Genomic DNA, 15,644 nt, shown 5'->3' with positions numbered 1-15,644 from the left:
ACTCTACAGGAAAGTTGGTAGTATTGTTAATGCACATGTAGATTGTGCTGTAATAGCAGAACTTCTGCTCTCTTAACTATACTGTACTCAGTATCATGTAAGGGTGGAGAAACTGACAGACAAAAAGTGACAAGATCAATTTTGCTTGCTTTATACTTTAGACTAAGCCAATACGTAACACTTCCAAATAGTTATCTACCGAAGGATGTTAGAATCCTACCAATATTAAGCATTACTTTATATTTTGTTTCCATTATTATTACAAACATTATCAGCCAAGCAATGCACAAAAATCAAGTCAGCAAAAACGTTCTGGGTAACATTTATGTGCAAAGTACTTCCCAGGACAATGGGGCAAGATAAGATTTTGAAGAGGTAGGAAAGAGAAACTCAGCTTTGTGGGATCTTAAACTCTTATCTATGAGCAGCTAAGATCAATGAGCACCTTAAACTAAGGAAGACATTTTTGTATCTATAAGCGATTTCCTTTAACAATTTGCTCTTGCTTCAAGCCGTGACATGGAGACTTGACAGAATTCAGTTTGTTTTGTAGGAGATGTGGTATCGTAGAGAGATAGATAGACTGTTAATGTCTATTGTTCCATAATGTCACTGACACTACAGGTCAACAGTATGTATTGTACTCCCAAAGAACAGGCACAGCTGGTAATTTCTGTGCTGGAGGAAACATAAAGGAAAGGTATGATGTCGTTTTCTTCAAGGCCCTTGTTTGTTGATGTAACTCACATGTTGTTAGATCTACAATGGAACATCATCGCTTCTGGTTGCAAAGCTTTCTTTTATAGAGGTAAAACCAAAGTCCCAGGTTGCTAGAGGGTGGTGTGCATGAAATGGGGGATAATTAACAATTTGTTGTACATTAAGACTGGCCTAAAATTCAGGTCTTCTGACCCCTCCTCTTATACCACACTGCCTCAAAGTCCCGATGTTATAAAAATACATTTTCAGGAGAGCCTGGAACTCACAAACCCAAGGTAGTCCTACCTGGCATGCATGTAAAACACACAAACACACACAGGCACTATTTCTTGGCTCATTAAGCAGCATATCATTGAGACTTGAACAAGAAAACAGCTCAAGAGAGAAACACAGTCAAAATATACATTGCAAGGTATCAAAAAAATGTTAATTGTTCTTAGAAGGAAGAGATCAGAATGGGCTGGAGTATTTGTGGTAGCCAGTCAGTTCCTTCTCAGAGATAAATGTCAACACATCACCTAGCTGAGAGATGGATATCCTTGTGGGGAATTCTGTCCATTCATATGGTATTTAGTTTGAACTTAGTAAAAAGACTCTCCCTGAAGTAATTTTTTTCTGTCACATTTAGATCCCAGGGGGTGACAGAGTGGGCCATGAACAGGGAAAGTGGCTGATTATCATGAGGATTTCTGTACCGAGTTAACTCATTGCCATTATCAGTTTCCTAGAATCATTTGCAGTCAGCCGCTGTCAAGGGGAGTTTTTCACTTAACAATAGGAAATATGAATCTGGACATGAGATTTCTTGCAGCATTCATGGACATCCTCATGATAGTTACAGAAATGGAAAATGTAATTTCATTGTAAAATTGTTTCTACTATGCATATGTTTATTTCAAGCTTGTTAAATTTTCCTCTGTCTCCCACTTTGGTTTCAGGGACTGTTCCAATCCATAACTTTGGTCTCAGTTTTTTTTTTTAAAGTGGTAATATGCTGTTATAATACTATTATACTGTAAATAAATGACTATCCAAAGATATATTCCATATACCGAATGACTATCTAAATACATACTCCATTCACTCTTATTCTCTAGGTAAGAATTCATTCTACATATGTGAAATTTACTTTTAAAAATATTAACTATTTTATTAAACTATTTTTAATGGAAAATACATCATAGTCAAGCCTTGATGGTCCAGGGAATACATGTTAATAATGTTAGTAATGTTATTATTTGTTTCCCCTCTGATAATAATTACCATCCTAAATAAAATAAATGGTTTATATAACATCATTTCTGTATATAATATAAATCAAGGAAAACATTGTGAGCTATTGATGTGGGCAGCAGCTGGACTCACTCACAAATCCTGCCACTTCTTTTCACATATTGGCCTTGCTGTGTGCTTATATTGTATGCTCCTGCCAGAAAGCAAATCATCGCATAATATTGACTCTCAGCCTCACTCGCAAAAATCAGTGGTAGAAAAATTAAAACAGTGAAAATTAGTTTAATTGATCATAATCACTTTTTAGCAATGCCTTATTTTCAGAGGTCTGAACTGAAGGAAAACACTTATCACAGTGTTACTGAGCTGAACTAAAGGCATTACCACCGTGCCTCATATACACTGAACACTCATTTAAACATAGTTGTTGTTAATATTAATATCCCTATTAGCATCCCTATTATGCTTATAAATGGATAGTGTCATTTTTTCTATACCAAGTTCAGCTTCCATATGGTCCTCAGGACTCTGGGACTTGATTGAAATAGCTTCCATTAAATAACCTAATTCCACATTTCAACACTTTCTTTAGGTTTTATTTCATTTGATGTGCACTCTTATTTCCTTCGGAGATGTTGTGCAAGTCAGCATATACATTCTAATTCACCTGGATTTTCACAGTGTGGTGTGCTCTTTTGGGCTGCCCTTGATGCTGATACATCGATAACAATGATTCTCTGGGACAGGGAAATTTTGCCCCACCCGGGGCCAATATGATATTCCCTTAACTCTTTGAATCTGATTTCTTCACTGCTAATCAACCTCCTTTTATAAATTCCATAAAGAATTCGGAATGTGTTATTCTCTGCTAATGTTTTCACTTTATTATGCCACAAACTTGCCAGTGCCCTATAGGAATCCGAAATAGAATCCCGAGAAAAGTTCATCTGGAAAAAGTTCAGTGAGGAAACAACACTCAACCTTGTGTATCAGTCTTTGACCTTGCGATTACATTGGTCAGATTTGGATCCTCTCTGCAGTTTCCAATGGTAATAAGCATTCTGGTCTTCACAGAGGAGTGATTGTTCAGGTGACATACTACCTAGATATAATGATTTCTTTCACTCATCATGATTGACTTGCGAGAAATTTAGCTAGCTACAGTAGGCTATGTAATGATCCACCCCCTTCCAATTTTCCACAAAAATAGATAATAATTAGTAAATACTAAATGTAATTCTCTAGGGAACTTCTTTGCTGTGAACTTTTGGACCTATTCCTGATGTTTTTCATCCCTTCTGAATTCATAATAAAGTATATCTTAGACTACTTAAAGGGCAAATGATGCTGAAAAAGTCTGGTCTATATGTTCATACCACTAATAAAAATAGAGGGACAAAGCTAGCTCTGGTGAAAGCTAGGAATAACGAGCCCCCTAGGAAAATTGTTTCCACTTATGTTACAAATAGAAACCATTCCCAGTGACTCACAAACCTCCACCGCGCAGCAACCCAGAAGCTGTCTAGTTAAATTCTTATGCGTTAAAATTCACTTTTCAAAGGAACACCCACTAAATTTATGGGCTCTGCCCCTATTCAACTCTGAAATGAATAGAAATTGCCATCTTTTTAAATTTTTTTTAATAGATATAATGATCCCCAAGTTAACATCTGGCACATAACTTCTCGGATTCTAGGATGATGCAAATAGGAAGTGCCTTTTATCAAACACAGGCATCCCTTGATGCATGTTGTCACCACACTGATAAGTGAGGCTGTAGGGGTTTAGCATTTTCTCTCCCCAATAGAGCCCTATCTAAATGGCTGTCAATTTACATTTATTTTAGCTGTCAATACATCTACTAAAGTAGTCCCTTTAGCAAGCATTGAGGATCAAATTCAGGGAATTCTACTCATGATCACAGATCCATCTAGTTCTACTGCCAGGAGCTGATCTATCTTCCTGGAGAGACAAGGGGATGTCAAAAATAGGGTGAGACAGGTAGCACAGATTGCCTCTGTACAGTTTTCTCCCAGATGCCGCCATCTTACCTATCTTCAAGATTTTCAATTTAGGACCTATTTCAAGATTTTCAATTTAGGAAATATTTTCTTTGTATTTCCTCCTGAAAGCTTTTTTAATTATTGTATTTATTATTCAGGATATACTGCCTAGTATACAAAACATTCAAGGAATTTCAAGACAATGGCTATGTAAAACTGTCAGATCAGTTAGGGCCATGGTAAGGGATCCAGAAAACATCAATATGGCTGTACACACAACAGGAATCTGAGAATGAATATATATATATGATACATATATATATATGGTCAGCTCTGTTGAAAAAAAATATCCATAATCTGACCATTTCACAACACACAATTGTCTCACATGGGTACTGTAATAGTCTCCTAAGTACTCTCCCTGTTTTCACTTTTGCTCTCATCCATTTTATTCTCTACACAGAAACTAGAATGAGTGATGTTTATAAATTATGAATCAGATCATTTCACAATTTTGTTCGAAATACTCATACGGTTTCTGTCAGACTCAGAATAGAATCTGAACTTCTCACCATGGACTACTACTTTCAATATGGAGTCCCATATGATTTTGGCCCTGATTTGCTTTCAGATATATTTCATATTCTCTCCACTTATTCTCTCTGGTTTACGCAACCTGGACCTCTAACTCTTCCACAATATTTCTAAGAACCCCTCTACCTGAGGGCCTCTGTCCTCACCAATTAATCCTTCTAGAATAAGACACTCCTACCCAATCTCCATGCTTCTTGATTTCCTTTTTTCAAAGGTTTTGTTCCACTTCTACTTCACCACTGTTGCCTTCCTTAACCACCTAGTTAATAGAATTTCAATCCTTACACTGCTTTATATCACTACCTGACAGTGCATTTTATATAATTATTTATTTACTTATATTTCTTTAACTAAACTGTAAGATCATTAAGCGCAGGGATTTTGTTTGGTTTACTTCTGTATCCCCAACAGCCATGATAGTGTTTGACACATTTTGGGCACTATAACAATAAATTAATCTATCATTTGCATCTTTCATGAAATTAGTTAAGAAAATCATAAGAAGCAGAAACTTGAGTATATAGTCCAATGGATCAAATTTTAAAAATGGGTCCTTATTTAGTAAATTACCTTTTCTTTAGCATAATTGCCTTTCTCTGATTCTGTTCCCCTTTTAGCAAAGTAGACTCAGAACTTTCACCAACTTTGAAGGAGCATACTAAAGATATAAGGAACTAAGTTTGGAAGAGCACAGAAGCTAGTTGCTCAATTAATCAATTTTGCTGACTTCTCTTTTTCTTATCACTTAGTTAAGCATTGTTCTGATAGTTGTATGTATGTGCTCTGTGTATTTGTGTGTGTATGTACCTTTGCATCTATCTATCTATCTATCTATCTATCTATCTACCTACCTATCATCTATCTATCTATCTATCTATCTATCTATCTATTTATCATCATCATCTTTCATCATGAATCTATCTATATTCAGGAGATTCTCTGCTCACAATTTAGAGCAATGTTCTTTGAATAGGATTATGTTTACTTGTATTCTCTCTCTTGAAAATATTTCAAATGCACAGACCCTCTCATATTTATTTATATTAGACATTTCCTAAGGGTTTACTCTTTGGCAAAATAATATAGTAAGTGATAAATGGATAGGAATTTGAGTTGAAACATCTGTATCTTTTATCTCTATATCCAACCTGCTTTGAATTGTCAGCCACCAGCTGAAGCAAATTGTCTGAAATTAATTTACCATCTGAAACCTAGGCAAATGATATTTATTTCCTAGTTATTTTATGACACTTAGAATTTTCCCCAGAGTTAGTCTTTATTTTTCTTGCATGATTTAACATAATGTAAATGGTTAGACATGCCTTTCACCTGAGATAGTTTGGCCTGTAGAACCATACAAATCTGCATTAAAATCTTTGGTTGGCTGGTTATTTACTAGTCCTGTGAGCCTAAGCATAGAACCAATTTTAATGATAATAAATAATTCAGTCTACAATCAGGGATTTAATGGGGTTTAGGTATTTTAACAAATAAGTAGTGTACAATAACATCTTTTCTTGATAGCTACATTTTAAATACAACTTAATATCCTTTCCATGTCAATTTTCACAAATTCTTGATGAATCTTCTTTTAAAAGACAGTGTCAGAAGCCTACCATTCTTCCCTCAGAACTCACTCTCCCCTCACATTTCAGCAACATTTTACTGAAGCTTTTTACTAATACTCTGCTTGCCTGCATTTTCTGGCTAAGGGAACATGCTTAGGGTGGAGGTTCTGAGAAATTCATGCCTCTGGGAGCAGCCTTCAACCAGTGGCATATGGAAGAGAGATGACTAATTGAGTTCTGGTCCTATTTCAACTCAGGCTGGATGCAATAGGTCGGCAAGCACTGCTTTATAGTCATTTCCCTGGCCACTAAGTGCATAATTGAGATGGGTACCCTTAGCAGCTGCATAGTCCTAATAATGGTTCTACAATATGAGAAAAAGCAATATTAGACATCAAAACAAAGAGAAAATCCTAATACTGCCTCACATTTCAGCAAGTCAGAAGCAACACAGCATTGTAGATTGTAGAAAGAGTTTAACCCCTCGTATTTTTTTGATTTGTTCGAGATATAATCACATTATTTACTTTTCTGGGATCCACTTGCTTCAGTCATATTTTTAGATTATCGGTTCAAGATTTTCAAGTGAATTTTGAAGAATTATTTCATAAAAGGAAACACAAAGTTGAACATGTATTTAAAAGTATTCAAATGCTCTCAAAAAGACATAGGAAAATTATCATGCCTTCATTAGTGTTACTTGATGTATGTACTAGTCAGACAAAGTCATCATTAAAGAAGTAATCAGTTCTCCAAAATAGTATGAAAAAATATGCATATGATTTCCACATGTAAGCACGATATTGTAGTGAAATGTATAAATGTAATGACTTAAGTGATCATGTAACTATAAAATAACTCAATGAATTAGAATAGTCTAACATTGAACATATAGAATCCAAAGCAGAAACCAGAGATGGAAACATTTGGAGGGTTCATTGTACAAATGGAATTATTATTATTATTATTATTATTATTATTATTATTATTATTATTATTGCATTATTATTATTATTTTATCTAAGTTTTCAACCAAATGCACATGCTTCTGTGATAGCCTAGGAAGAATGAAGTATAGCATGACAATTAGTCATAAGTTAGTTGTAGGTTTTCCGCAAGATTCTTTTTTCATTTAGCCCTAACTGACGAGTCTTTTTTTTTTTTTAATTAAAGTTTATTGGGGTGACAATGGTTAGTAAAGTTACATAGGTTTCAGGTGTACAATTCTGTAATACATCATCTATACATCACATTGTGTGTTCAACACCCAGACTCAGTTCGCCTTCCATCATTGGCATGAAGAAAATATTATGGAGTCTCCAGTAAACTTCAATTTAAAAACAAATAAAGATAAATTCAGTCTTCCTCACATATTCTTAACATTATCTTACTCAGACAAACAACCATAAGGAAAACGGCTTTTGAATTCTGAGAAGCCTAAATGTGAAAGCTGCTGCTAAAACCAAACTTCAAATTGAAACAGGGTTTCAATTAATTTCATTAAAAATACACAGGAAATCAAAGTAAAAAACAGCAAACAGTTGATAGTAATCAGTACTGTGAAGGATTTAAAATGAGTTTCCTATATTTTCAGGTGCCTCCATGATTGAAATGAATATTCTGTACTAAAAAAAATCTGATATAAACTAAAAGAAATTAATTTTAAAGAAAGCAATGACTGCCCAACTTTATATAAGTGAATATTATTCATTTTACAAAAGAAACTAATTTTGAAGTCCAAAACTTATCATCAAATAGTTATATTATCTAACTTTACAAATAATATCTGATAATTATATCAAATAATATCTGATAATTATATATACTATGTCTTCCAGAAAAGAACAATATTAGTAAAAAGACTTAAAAAAAAGATGTTCCCTTGTTAATTTGCAACTGGTTATATATCTATATCTATAGGTATATAGATAGATAGATATAGATATATATAAAAGTATGAAATAAGAGCCAAAATGTATTTTAATGTAGACATTTTTTGCCAGGTTTATCTATGCAAAAATATGTAGACCTACCCGAGATTCATTTTAATATATTTAATGATATTAACACAATTTTAATTATCTGTAAAAATCTGTCCATTTTTGCTATTATAGTCTTGATGCCCCTCTTTCCCTTATCACTCTTTCTCAAGAGCCTCTACTACCACCACAAAAAGAGTTGAATTTTGTTAGTGAATTAGTCCCTAAAAATTCCTGAGTTGGGGGTGAAGTTAGGAGTGGGGTTGGAAGAACAGATGTCTTCTTACATTGTCAATGATCAGTTTTTAATCTAATTAAGGTCCTGTGTCTGATGTCTGGACCCAAGAATTAATGAAATCTGTTGTTTTTGCGAAGGGTGACGTAAGCACCTACAAATAAAGATTCTCTCCATTTTAAGTTCCTGTGCCCTCTGAATATTGTTAAACTTGATTAAATGCTAATATGGTTAGTCATAAATTATTGTTTAAAAATCATAGGGCACACATTTTGTTAACTGGTTTGTATAATAATGTCATTATTAATATAAATATTTATTATACATGGAGGGTTTTTATCTCTTATTTTCAATTTTTAGTCTCTGAAGCCATACAATGTGAAATGTTACATGAACAGAGTGATTTTGCTTTGCTGAAATGCTTCACAACTCTGTCTTCCAAAAGTCAATTCATGAAGCTCCAGTAGCTAATAAAATATGTATAAAGTTAGAGCTGTGGGCACAGATGATGTTAGTAATGGTTTCCAGTGGGGACAAATATTGTTTGACTGGTTACTGCCATCATCCATGGATGCTAATGACACTAAAACTCTTTATAGATTGTTCAAGAGGCTATAATGTGAAGCCTTTTATAATTACCGTTATTATATAGTTTATTATTTTTAAGAGCACTTGTAGTGGCATCAGATTAACAACTCTATTTTAGAATACTGCCTCAATATAATATCTAATGGCCTAAAAGGATTTCAGCTTTTCAGTTTCTGTCATTATTGTGAATTCCAATAATAAGCAATGATTACTCAAGGAGATATGTTCACCTCAGGAGAATGAAAGCATTTTGTACAGATTTCTAAATGTGCATTCCGCCAAGAACTCATAAATTGTACTCACCAATGATGCAACTTCTCTGATAGTGTCAGTAGATAAATATACCTGAAGTCTATCTACAGAGTAAGAAGGAAGGGCCTATCATTTCTATCACGGCATTTTAGTTGGCTTCCTTGCCTCCTAGAATAAGGCTGGCTCCCCATAACCATAAGGATGAAAACAAAAATTTCCTACAAAAACTCAAATCCCAAACCCTTCTTCACACCCTCATCTGCAGGTCCTGGGCTACTTGCATCCCTGAAAATGCCAGGGTCTTTCACTTTGCAAACCGCACTGATGATGCTCCTTCTGCTAAGGAGAAAGTGCCTGTCCTGGGTGCCATCAAAGCTTTCTATTCCTTAGCTCTTAAATATAACAGTGATTTGTATTTATATTTATAATATGATGCTTAAGTCATTTATTCACACATTTGCTTCCCTACCTCTGAATACAAAGTCAGCAAAGGCAGGTATATTGTCTTGCTCATCATGTTTCATTTTTCATCCTCAGTACACATTACTCTGCCTCAACATATATCAAGCATTCAATAAATGTTTGCTGAAATTTAATTTGGTAAATTCTATTGACCGATCTTCAATTTCAGCAATTATTTCTCTGTTGTGTTGAGACCAATAATGGGCCAGTTGAAGGCATCCTTTCCCTCTGTTACTGTGCTCTTTACTTCGAGCACTTCCATTTGCTTATTTCTTACAGTACTCCTCTTTCTGCTAAAATTGTCCATCTGATCATGAACGTTAATTATAGTAATTTTAAATGTGCTGTCAGAAAGTTCTAAGTGTCATATTTGAGTATGCTTCTGATGATTGGTTTTTCTCTTAGAACCATGCTATTTTTCCTTGTATTTTCATATATCTCACAATTTATTGTTGAAATCAGACATCTTATGTGAGACAGTAAAGATTAAGATAAATTGTTTCTATGACTGGAAATGGGCATACCACTCCTTCTTATAGCCCTTACATGCACCGCTCTTCTCCTGCACATTGAGAAGAAAAGATTTCCGTGGGTGCCATAAGCACAGTGTAATTATACTATTTTAAGACAAACTTATGAATATCACTGATCTTTGTAAAAACTGTCTTTACTTCATGCAAAAAGTAAAACTTCTCATGAGTTCAGGATGATGCTAGGAAGGAATGGAAATAAAATTGAGAGTTAACTTCAGGATATTTTGAAGGATAAAAAACAAAATGGGAGGGAGGGACTCCTTTGCATTATATGCCAGTCCAGTACATACATAAAACATAAATTGTTCAGCTTTTATATGTACATCTTATTACTTGAATTTTATCATGAAACTTCATTCTCAATGTTACAATATACACACTTTATCGTAGACGTGTGTTGTAGTATTTATTTTTTAATTCAATTTTTTGATAAAAGTTTGTTGATAATTTACTCATCCCAAATTGAGGTATTCCTATGAGTGCTTGGAATAGTAGAAATAGGCTAAATGTCAAAGAAAGAGGCAGATGATGAAGTAAGAGAATATATGTGACACACACATCATATGTGGAGAGTAGACTTAAAAAGAACCTCAAACATTTGAATTCCTTCATTTTTAGGTGAGGGAACTGAAGGATAGATGTGGATTTATAACCAGAGTCAGATATTCCCAGCTTCCAATATATGACTTCCAAAGTCAGCAAATCTGCACAAGACCATAATGGGTAAAAGTCTGAATTTGTAGGCAGTATTTGTAAAACATATCATGACTGTTCTATACTCATGAATGGTCTTGAAACTCATGATGAGAGACAGTGTGCCAAGATGGGATTAGGAGAGAGAGCAGTGATAAACCAGGAGGGCTTGGCCTCGGGTATTGGTTTTTGACACAGATAGTAACATTTGTATTGAGGGCTTTCAATGAACCCCAGGTAGGCAAAATTTACCAATTGAAAATGGCTTGAATGAGAAGCTGGGAAGAGAAACACCTGTTACAAAACAGGTCCAAAGCACCAAGGGAGAAAGAGAACAACAACAAAAAAAATCTCACCTCTAGAAAGAGTTTACCATCTCCAACCAATTAGGCTCTTTTCCCAGAAAGTTGGAATTGAGACTAAGTGATTTCTGACTCGATCTGTCTATTTCTCATGCACAAAGGAAACATAAATCTGGAAACTGTGGGCAATACTTTTTATGTTATTAGCAAGTCTTTTAAAGTGAGTTGGGTTGGGATGCACGGGGATTGGAAACTTAGTGATAGATAGATGAGAAAGATGCACAAGAATGAAGAGGAGGAGGAGGAGGAGAAAAGCAAAAGGGGGAAGAAAGGAAGAAAGAGAAATAATTGTGGTTTAGCACCACAGTACACATGAGAGAGAGAATAGAAAGCTGTTAAGAATATAAGTTCAGAATTTACAAAGAGTTTGGTTCAAATCTCAGGCATCATCGCTTGCTCTCATTTTGAGATCTTAAACACATTAAATAATGTTAAGTAAAATCAGTCACATTCCCCTAGCATTCTGAATAATAGATCTACTACATCATAGGGGCATATGTCATGTACCACTTGCAGTACATGCCTGAAACATAGTGAGTACTAAATAAACGTTAACAAAAATCAGACAAAACAAGAATGAACGGCCAGGAAAAAAAAAGAAAAAAAAAAGAATGAAAGTCCATAGTAATGAGAAGCTAGACCAAGTTAGACCTGCTTAAATAAAGAGTAGTCAGCAGGAGGTGTGCGTGTGTGTGTGTGTGTGTGTGTGTGTGTGTGTGTTTTGGAGGAGGGACAGGAAATGTTCAAAAGTACTGAACATCTTGAGAGGAAGGACTGTAAAAGAGAGATGGAGAAATAATAGAGCAAAATTTTAGGTTTATTTCAGAGCTTTTCTAAGAATAACTTTTTACACTACTCCCCTCGTTAAGTTAAATAAAAATAGTTAAATGAGTCCTTAGTTTTCTAAAAATACGACTGTCCTCTTAAAATAGCTTAGCTTGACATTCGATAGAATTGTTCCACCTTTCTATCTCTTTCTGTTCAGAAGTCACCAAATACTCTGCCCACACCACAATTTTAAGTGATTTGGTCATTTTCTTCCCCATTATTCAACTGAATGAGAAAGAGGCGTCAATTTGAATTTCATTTCCTACCTCCTTGCTGAGTCATATAGAAAAAATAATGATGGTTTAGCACCACATGAGCAGTTATGATCAGATTAAATTGCCAGATATACTCTTCTTCTTCATCTTTCACTTCCAGCAATATTTGAAAATAAAAATAGCAAAAAAAAAAAAAAAAAAAACCCTGCAGCAATAAAATAACACCCGACATGGATGATAATAACTAAAATCTGTGCTTCTAGAAATTGCAGTCAACTTTGGAGCAGATAAAATGTATGTGTGTGTGTGTGTGTGTGTGTGTGTACGTACATACACACACATGCTTATAAGTTTTCTAAGAGAAGTGACTTGGTTGTGCAAAACACATGCTGGCAGCAGAAATTACCTCTTCATCCTCAATACATTTCTTTTAGGTTGCAACATGTAACTAACATTGAAAAGTACTCCTTTAGAATCAGGAAGTTACTGTCAATGCCTAAGTGTAGGAAGCTACCCCACTTTTGGGTGACTCTTCCCAGATTGTTGATCAACATAGATTTTTTTTCTTTTTTGAAAGGAAATATTCAATGATGCCCCGTCTCTGCATATGATTGACCTGGATCTCGCGTTCAGATATATTGAAAGAATCAGTAGTGATATTCTAACTCATGGACTATGCTGAAACATATAACTTTAAATTTTAAAATTATTTTGGTAAATATAAATCTTGTCCAATGGTTCCATCTAGGAGGTAGAGTGAAGTGCACACTGGACCAATGTGATCAAGAAGTGAAGGAGTGTCTGGGAGCTATGCCCGCCTCCCTCCCCACACACACATTTAGCACAGCAGCACAGTCCCCATACCATTGTTTCATCAGCCCCATGAGAAACAAACAGATTTTTTCAGGTCACCTTTCATGCTCTAGTACAAACAATGTGCCCCTTTGAATTATGACCTTGAGCAACTTAATTGAGACATGAATTTCTCATTTATCAAATGAGGATAAGGAAGATGTGCTAGTTCATTGTGAAGAATGAAGTAAACTATATTTTAAAAGTCTCTTGAACTATACCTGGCATATAGTGGGTATTAATTACATTTAGTCCCTCTTTCTGCCACTCTTATTTTGGGGTCATTGTTAAATATAACTAGAACCTAAATAGTTACAGAACTATTTGGAAACTATTTATTGTGCTAACAGTCCAATATATGCCTGAAAGCATACACCACAGAGTAAGCATGTTGCTTAATATCATGAATCTCTGAGAATTGTATTTTCAGGCTAAGTATAATGCATGGCCTTTAACTTTTGGTCCTCCAATTTCATTTTTATTTTCAACTAAAATTATAATTGAACATTTTAATACTGTATTTCATCAAAATAAAATTTAAGAGCAAATATCCCAGCTAAAAGCTTAATTTTTGGTGATGACATTTATATTTGCTCTACTGTGAACTATGATTCTAAATCAGAACTTCAGATTGAGGTGAGCTACAGCTCTGGTTCACTGGAAATTTTAGATCATAATATCAAATATAATTTAGAAAGTTTGACTATGTTTAGTATCTAAATGGTAGAACACAGAGTAATACTTGTCATGACATGGTAGTTCTATGAGATTCTGACTTACACATTACCCAAATTCCTACATCTGTGCAGTTGGGATATGGAGCATCTGAACTACATCACAGGATTATCATGAGAAAGGACGTCTTTCTCCTAAAAAATGCCCCTGAAAGCTTGTGATTCTTTTCTAATTATGACTTAACTCTCTTGGTTCTTTTTTCTTGCTGAAATATAATTGATATATAACAATGTGTATGTTTAAGGTGTACAACACATTGATTGATACTTACATATTGCAATATGAGCACCATTGTAGCTTTAGCTAACGCTTCCATTACATTATTAAGAATGTAATTAGATTCTTTAAATGTGGGCAGTGCTTGTCAGCTGCTAAACACAAATCATAGGGTGATTAAATAGGGACTGGAACATATTGTTGAGAATCTCTAAATGCCACTTCTCTTAGTTGGTCTACCCTCAGAGAAATTCTCTGCTCTCCTATTCTAGTAGGAAGCAGGAAGGCAGGGATTATAAATGTGGAAGACAGAACTGGAGAATTCAAGCTGGGAAGAGCTTTGGGTATTTATCTCATTTTTGTTGCATTTCAGCAAGTTTCCCTGCTCCAAGTGTAGACTCTCACCCACAAGCCCAGCTCATCTCAGGGTCCCTGAGCCCAGAATCTCTCCAGAAAGTAAACATATGCTGTATGGGAGAGGGTGCAGTTATTGGGTGGCATAGTTTCTGGGAGGATGTCTAAGGATCTAACGAATTATCTTAACGGGCCAGATGTCTCTTCTGTAGTGGTTAACTAGTCAGCTAGCATTTTGTTGGTTTGCCCAAATCCAATCACTTTGGTTTCAGTTTCTCTGGTTTGCTAAATCCGTTAGTACAGGTCTAACTGCTTTCTTCTAAAATTCTGCATTCTCTTTTGTTATTCACAAAGGCATCAGCTCTCTCTTTGCTGTTTCTTAGCTACATGGATATTCCTCAGATACCTCATTATGAAGCTTTGTTTTACCTGGAACACTGAAAATTTTCTTTCAACCAGAATTTGATATCATAGGAAGAACGTTCCACACAATGCCCTTATTAACTGTCCTATTCTCTTTTGGATGAGATGGATTAATTCAAGTTATTTTAATAAATACAACATTTTAGAATCTGACTGTTGGGATATTCACAGATACTTAGAAAAGCAAGTCAATCATGTCCATTTCATATGTCAAAATGCATGATTAATAATAGAACTTCTGGAATCATATACATCAACATTCAAGCTTGGCTAACAGACTCCCTGCTGGTATACTTAGTATCTCTGTGCAAGATAGGAAAATGTATTCCCCCCGTGAGTGGATGTATCCCCAAGGAAGAACAGCTTATTGAGATGAATGGGGGCTGGATCTAGCTCCCTGATATTTGGCACAGAGCCCTAGGATGGGATCCAATTTGCACAACCAAATGTGGAGGCCCTTCTGGGTTCCCACCTCTGACAGCTGTTGACTATGAGCAAGCTATTGATATTATCTATATGTTAGTCATGGATACAAAAGTAAATAGCCGATTAATAAACATGTTATGAAATTGTTATGAGAATAAAATGATGTTTTTAAACAGATGACACATATATTTAATACTACCTTCCATGGTTATTATCACGTACACAGTAAATAGCAATTTAGATTTTATTTCACATTGTGATCTTCAGAGGATAAAGCACCTATCGCTATGTTTTATCCCGAGCATAAATATGTGTACAACTTCTTAAAAGGGGAAGGTAGAAGGTAGTACAGGCATTTCCATAGTTACAGGCA

The sequence above is a fragment of the Rhinolophus ferrumequinum genome, chromosome 16 (assembly GCF_004115265.2).
Source record: "Rhinolophus ferrumequinum isolate MPI-CBG mRhiFer1 chromosome 16, mRhiFer1_v1.p, whole genome shotgun sequence".
Lineage (NCBI taxonomy): Eukaryota > Metazoa > Chordata > Mammalia > Chiroptera > Rhinolophidae > Rhinolophus > Rhinolophus ferrumequinum.
Note: the sequence above shows the minus strand (reverse complement) of the source record.